We start from the raw sequence: 7,432 nt of genomic DNA, 5'->3' as shown, positions 1-7,432 counted from the left end.
AGTGTGTCACAGGCAAACTTGAAAGTGAAAAAAAAAAGAAAATCATTTAAACTGTGCTCCAAAAATCATTCACTCTTTATCTATAGTGAATTACACTTTATTTACAACATGAGAACCACTCAAAGCAGGAGGTCTAACAGTGTGTTTTGTGGCTCATTGCTTGTCTCTAGATGAGGATAGTTGTTTTTATTCTGCCTTTTAAAATTACTCGCAAGCTAAATGTCACATCTTGACATAAGAGGCGAAGCTACAGTATGTGCAAGGTTTGAGATATTACAACTAGATAGTGTTGCCATGGTTCATGATAGTAGCTTTCCTCTACGCCCAAATTTATCTTAATTTGACACTGTGAAAATGAGAAAGGTTCCAATTAATTAGCCAGTGTTGTAGCGGATGGCAGTGTTGTCTTCAGATATGGAAATCATGGAATACCTAGGAACTTGCTTGATCTTTTCACAAAAAAAATATTAAATAAAAATACCCATTGACTTAGTTTTGCTTGTTGAACAGACACTTCCGCTCTTTAATGATCATGATTTCCAAATGTGTAAATTCTGGGTAAATGGCTGAATGTATTAGCTGCACAGTGCCCTCACACATTCCACACTGGAAAGATAAAAGCATTGCCTTTGGCATAATACTCTCCGTAAGTCAAAAAAAGCAATTTGAGACGCAAGCCCTACAGATACACAAATCTACAGGTTTGATAAGATAAGATGATGACAGGAAAGCATCAAAATGTTTACTTATCATAACCTAGTGAACCACTGAGCATCCATGACGCAGGGAGTAGTGCACTGCACTAGTCAGAGTGTCTGCTGTAAAAGGCCTTTTAATATTGGAGCTCCATGAAGTTTCAATATTTTTGATTTATTTGTTGACTTTTTTGAACTCTACAAGCAAATTCTTCAGAACGGATTCCTTTATGAGCCGAGACCGCTCGCATGGAACAATAAACAGCCGAAGCAAGTCCACCATCTACAGACCTTGATATTTTTCTCAGGAGCTTGTTGAGGACCAAAACAGAACTAAAAGGTCAATGAATACTGGACCTCCATCCCATTAATTTTCACTTCATCACATGAACTATGAAGAGACCATTTCTCATTTTGAAAGTCGGAAGAACTATTTTACTTTTTTTTGACAAAGGTTTAGCGGCGGCACAATGCATCCCTAACTACACAGGCTGAAAATACGTCATGAATAAATCATGGAGTAGTAATTCAAACTGTTTAAGCCTGGTGCTCCCCTTCAACCAATAATGTTCAAATCTGATCCTCCTTAACAATTAATCCATAATGATGTGGTGATACCTCTTTACCCTGGAGCAGATTTATGAAATATAATGACACGGTTACTGTAAATATTGGTTGTTGTTTGTAGGGGTTTTGGATTTGCAGTAATATTGTTTATTGAAAGGTTAACTTTGCTGCCTTTGAGGATCATGCCGTGAAGCTTTGTTGTAGCACTTTTCTGCAAAAGCACACATATTTGCTTTGTAAAGCCCATATTGTGTGCCATCAACTGAACAAGAAAGGCATTGGTTTAGTTATTGTGTCTCTGGTTATGGAATGTATATGATTAACAGTAATCTGCTAATCTGTTAATTAGAATAATCTAATAAAATGCTTAAAAATGTACCTGCAAATGTCAAAGTCAGTCTTTTTAAAATCAGGCAGTCTTTATTCCACAAATGCTCTGTTAACTAAACTATTGTTTTCTTTCTTTTAGACTACTGTACACCAACCTGTTCAAGATTTTTTTATTTTGCCCCAGCCAAAAATAAATAAATAAATACATTTTTTAAAAAGCGCATTTGACAGACTCTTTTTGATGTTTATTTAATGTGAAATATTAACTGCAAAGTTGTTTTGTGAATGAAACACACTGACATTTTTGACTGCCAAAAAGGAAGAAAAATTGCAGTTTGACTGTGGTTGGACTCTAATTATCTGCAGACTTAATATCAGGACAAAATGTTTATCGAGGTTACTACAAGTTGTAATCCTCCGTCCCACTATTGTGCATAAGTTTTAGGCACTGAATGTGAAGTGAATATGAGTTCAAAAATATTGTCACGATTATTTTTTCATTATGAATCGAGTTAAAAAGTGCAGTAAAAAAAAAATATGACCATTCGTTGCCTCAGGACCAGTTGGCATTCCAAACATCTTCCTAAACTTGCTGCAGTTTTAGCACGGCTATCTGGGGGAATCCTCAAGCACTTTCAGACTGACTCCACGCAATTCATTTTTTGACAGAGTAGCTGAACAAAACAGGATGCTAAAAACAGGTTTTCACCCTGAGTTGATACCCTGTACATAGGCAATTGTTAGGTCTGCCATCCAGGGTTTCAAGAGTGTATCTATCAGTTATTCCTATCACGCATTTAAGTGGAAAAAATATAATGGTGGCTGCTTTATTCAACAGATCTGCCCATGTTGAGGAATTCAAGTTCACACGAATGTATATGAGAGAGAGAAAGGAGTACATGGTTTACAGAACATGACTTGTCATTGTTAGAACATGGATGGTAGCAAGGATATATATATATACATATATATATATATCTATATATATATATAGTATATAGATATATATATATATATATATATATATATATATATATATATATATAGATATATATATATATATTATATATATACTATATATATATATATATATATATATTATATATATGTATGCATGAAGGCAACACGGTGTGGGCAGACAAGCAAAGGTGGAGGAAGAACTGCCTGCTGTTGCTGCAGAGCAGATGAGTCAGAACAGGATAATCGGCTACCACAGCCTCAGCAGGCTGGTGAAAAAGAGGGCTGGGAGTTAGCTAGCTCAGTGGGCTCTTAAATGTTTTTGTTCAAATGAACACCATCTATGAAAAGAGATATCTTCAAAGTGCACCTTTACATAGGATTATAACTGTGTAAATCAATGGAAATAGCATCCATTCCCAGGCATACCACTGGGCACAGCACACAGGCTGAGAACCACTGTGGCATTCACTGTGATGCTAATGTGGAATAAGAGTTAAGCATAGACAGAAAGTGGTGCGTCCTTACTTTGCCCTTTGTAGAATTTAATTTGCAGGTTTTTTTGGTTTCACTGAAGCACATGTATGAATCACTAGTATCTTTTCAAATGATCCAGTGATTGTATTCAAAGAATGAGAACTTGAAAAACAATTGTTCAACAGAAGATTATCAGAAGGACAGGGCATAGATATTACCCTGCAGTAGGTATTAAATGGTTGCTTTTGCACAACCTGATGGTGGTTGGAGTCTCAAGTGATTTCTTTTGAAGCCTTTTTTTGTTTGGGATATACTTACTGGCCAGGACTGGAGAGAGGAGGTGAAAACAGGAGGCGATGAGGAGCGTGTTGAAAAAATGGTTAAATTATTGGGTGAAAATCTAAAGATTTCTGGGCCCGTGATGTTTCAAGAACCTAACAACACATCTGGACTCCTCCGTGATGTTGAGATCAGTACTCTAAGGGGGACCATACCATCTGCTGCAGGGCTCCTTGCTGAATCTCCTTCTTTGAATGAAGCTACTGCCAGGCTGCAGGTGGGCTCCTTTGTTTTCCTCTGCCTAAAAAACTCATTGGTTTTCACTGAGAAAAGGTGGTGTGGCTGAGCTGTGTTGAGGTTCATTGCAAATTCCTGAGGTCTCAAACATACAGGCTATGAGATGCATACAGCAGCTCCCCAATTACCTTAATCAGTGTCAGGCGTGAAAACACTACAGCTTAGGGAGCTGAAAATCAGTGTGGAGATGCTAGCTGGTGACACATTACTGAACACAGCTTTAGCTGACAAACCTTTCAACTGATGAAAATAAAACTAAATTAAGAAGACAAAAGGAGCTTCTGCTCAGAAGAGCAAAAGACCGCAAGTCCCCTCGTTAACAGGCCTACTAGCATATTAATGAAAATCCCATCTGCTGCCCAACTACTGACAACTCACTAACTACTAAATACTTGCAGATGAGATATTTCTCAAGCACTGGAAACAACATGTTAACATCTTTACATGTATTCTTTTTCTATCTCTTCTACACACCCTGGAGGACAGTACTAGGACAGTACTTGATAGTTAGCATTCATCCTTCCTAGACCTTTTTAGTCCTTCACACTGGACTGATCAGACACCTCCATTAATGTAATGAATATGTAAGGAGAGGTAGAGGAATCTAATCAACTTGTACTATATATGAATATATGTGTCCATTATATACGTATATGAAAAATATTATAAGGCATATATTAAAATATGCTCCCATGCAGCTTGTTTGCATCATCAGATGGTAGCAGTACAAATATTTGCATGTATGTAACTATAAACAAATTAAGGAAGGACGGTCTTTGAATGGTAAAGACCATTTTTAACCCTTGTCAGTGAGATATGGCAGGAGGCTGCTGAACACCGCAGCCTTATTAATGTGAGGTGAAACAGTCAAAGGTGTATCAGCCTGTTGTAAATGGCTATAATATATACTGTCAGACTGCCAGAGTGGTATAGATAAAGTGTCCTCTGGATAGAGCTGGGACAGCTCAGAGAGAGAGATAGTGGAAGATGGGCAGCTTGCAGCTTGGTGCAAGAGTTGAGAGAAAAGGGGATGATGGTTGCTGGTGTTCACAGAAGGCAGACCAAAGTACTTGTATACATGGAGGCAGCAAGCGGAGCTTTTTCAGGCCACCGGGATGGAGGGAACAGATGGAGGATGAGTCACGAGCTACCAAAACAAGAATGACCCCACTTTCTGAGATGTCTCCTGGGAAAAAGCTTAGCCAAGATGGGGAAAGGGCAGGAGCCATTTGCCCGCCGGCACTGAACCTGCCTTGGTATCGATGGCTATGTACTGACATTCTGTAACCTTCTTTGTGTCTGTGGACACAAGGGGGATTATTTATAAGCTTATTAAACCATAAATTCTGAAACAGTGTTGGACAATGAGTAGGAGGCATATATTAAGCTGCCAAGTTGCCAAGCTGATAAAATAGTGTAGATAAAAGGAGGCAATCATGCACCTCATACTTTGATGCGCAATATATATTCCAGATCACAGCAGGCTGTGTAGAAGTCTTAGCAGGCACTCGACTGCATTTTCTCCAAAAGTCATTCACTTCTGGCTTTGACACCGACATGACCTTGTAAGATTGGATCGCTCTACTTGACAACTCCTTCATGAGCCCACAGTTGTGTAACCTGATTAGTGACAGGAAAGTAGAAAAATCAAGATGAAGCAGAGGGCAAGGGTTGACAAGATAATGTGATAGAGGCAAGGATGGAGACCGAAACCTCGAAGAGAAAGTGAAAGATTGGAACCTGAGGAAATTTTATGCAGATGTTTTTAGAATTCCTGTTGATGACATTTCTGTCTCTATTTGTGTCAGTCCGGCAGTGGGATGCCATACAGACCTCATGCCAGGTCAGGAAGTAGTTTAACATTTGAGGAAATTTGCTTATTGGCAATCTGCTGGAGAGTAGCATGCAGTAAGGTGTCCACCAAAAACAAGGCTTTGGCTTGTTAGCTTAGCTTAGCTTCAGATAAAGTAAATGTAGCCTCTCTTGACCCAGAGGTAAGAAAATCTGCCTAGCAGCACATCAAAGGTTCACCAATTAGCACATAATATGTTGTTAGTCTGATACATTAAAAGTGTGAAACTGCTTATATGCCTGACTATTTCTTGGCTGTCAGCAGTTGCCAGGTAACACATACAGACTACAGACAGCAATACAGAACAGCATAACAGCAATGTGTTATTTTTACTCTGTGGTTTTAACACATTTTTGCTACATATTTGTCAATTGATATTTCTCTATATTTAGTTTTCAAACAAGCTGGCTAGCTTAGCCCCCATTTCTAGTTTTCAAACACCTACACACGAGTTTAGTGTCATTTTGCCTTCTAAATCTCCGCTCGATGTTAAATTACCCCATTTCCCAAAAATGTTAAGCTGCTTCAAGTAAATAAATAAAGCTGACCTGTTATACTTTTTCATTATTCCCTGTACTGAATATGCTACTACTGGCCAAAGTCTAAAATAATAATGAGTAGATGTGCGAGAAATCTGTAAAAGCTACATCCTTAATGTTGTAAGTCGGCTTAGATAGAGGGTGCCCTTAAAGAAAAAAGGGAGACTGTGAATCATGAAAGGTTCTTCTAGTAGAGTCGAATAATAACCGTATAGAATTGGAAATCAGCATTAATATCCCCTCTTTAAAGATGTGGAGCATCTGCACCAGTAAGAAAAATGATATTTAAAGAACTTTCACCCCACAATAACTGTAGTGAGTTTTGACACATGCAATAAATAACCCGAGTGTACTAACACAGGTACCTGTCGCTCTAAATAAAGTCTATTAAGCACTGTCACTCAAGGCTGACATGGAATTATTTAGGAAACATAGAGTAGCCTCAAGAAAAGAGGCCTATTGCACTAATGAGATTAAGCTCAGACAAGTCTGCAGCAGCAGCCTCAGTACAGCTGCCAGCAGTTCCTTCATGCCAACCATGCAGCACATAAGGTAATAAGCCACCATGATATTGAGCCTGTATTAAAAATATGGCTGGCTGCAACATTTCGGATATAAGAGATGAGCCTTGATGTGACAGATCATTGTCCAGATTGAGACGCATGTCAAATATGGAATTTCAGTCCATGTCAAAGGCCAGAATACTTTTGATAAGGTTTTGAATGATGATGTTGGCAGAAGAGATGCAATGCTATGTTTGGATGTAAACACTGGCTCTTGCACAGAAACTCATTTCCTCCCTGGTTCACTGTGTTTAATGGATGATTGTGTGTATAAAGAGCGCTCTGAGTGATCTCAATATGGTATCTGGTAAATAAGGGCATTTTCATGGCTTTGTAACATAGAAAGGGGGTTTGTTGTTCCAGTGACAGCCTCAGCAACGCTGACATAAAAACAAGTGTTTTACTGCTGGGAATTTCAGTGGCAGGTTGAGCTCCTTTTCTGTCTATATACTGCTACCTTACAGATGACCTATTTCCTCACTCGAGTGCTGTGGTTGATGAAATGTGTTAATTGTGTCGGGAGAAGGGAAATGATTTCATTTTGTAAACAGCTTTTATCACTTCTATTTCATTATGCTGCATAAAATCAAACCACACCATAAGGAAAGCAGATGGGAATAAGGCAAACCTGAAAGTATAGTTTGGTGACTACACTGCGTATTACTTTTTCATTTTAGTTCAAAGCAGTTAACCTATGTTAGATGTTTCAGTACAGTGATTAAAGGGCATTATACTGTTATAAGTAAGACTTCATTTTAAAGCAGTTGCAAACACAACTTAATATTATAGGGATGGCTGTGACGGTGGTGCTTTATTTTAAGTCCTAGAACCTGCAAAGTGTTTCACTTTTGATTCCACACTTTTGGAAAAATTCAA

This window comes from Archocentrus centrarchus, chromosome 15, assembly GCF_007364275.1.
Source record: "Archocentrus centrarchus isolate MPI-CPG fArcCen1 chromosome 15, fArcCen1, whole genome shotgun sequence".
Lineage (NCBI taxonomy): Eukaryota > Metazoa > Chordata > Actinopteri > Cichliformes > Cichlidae > Archocentrus > Archocentrus centrarchus.
This window is presented reverse-complemented; position numbering follows the sequence as displayed.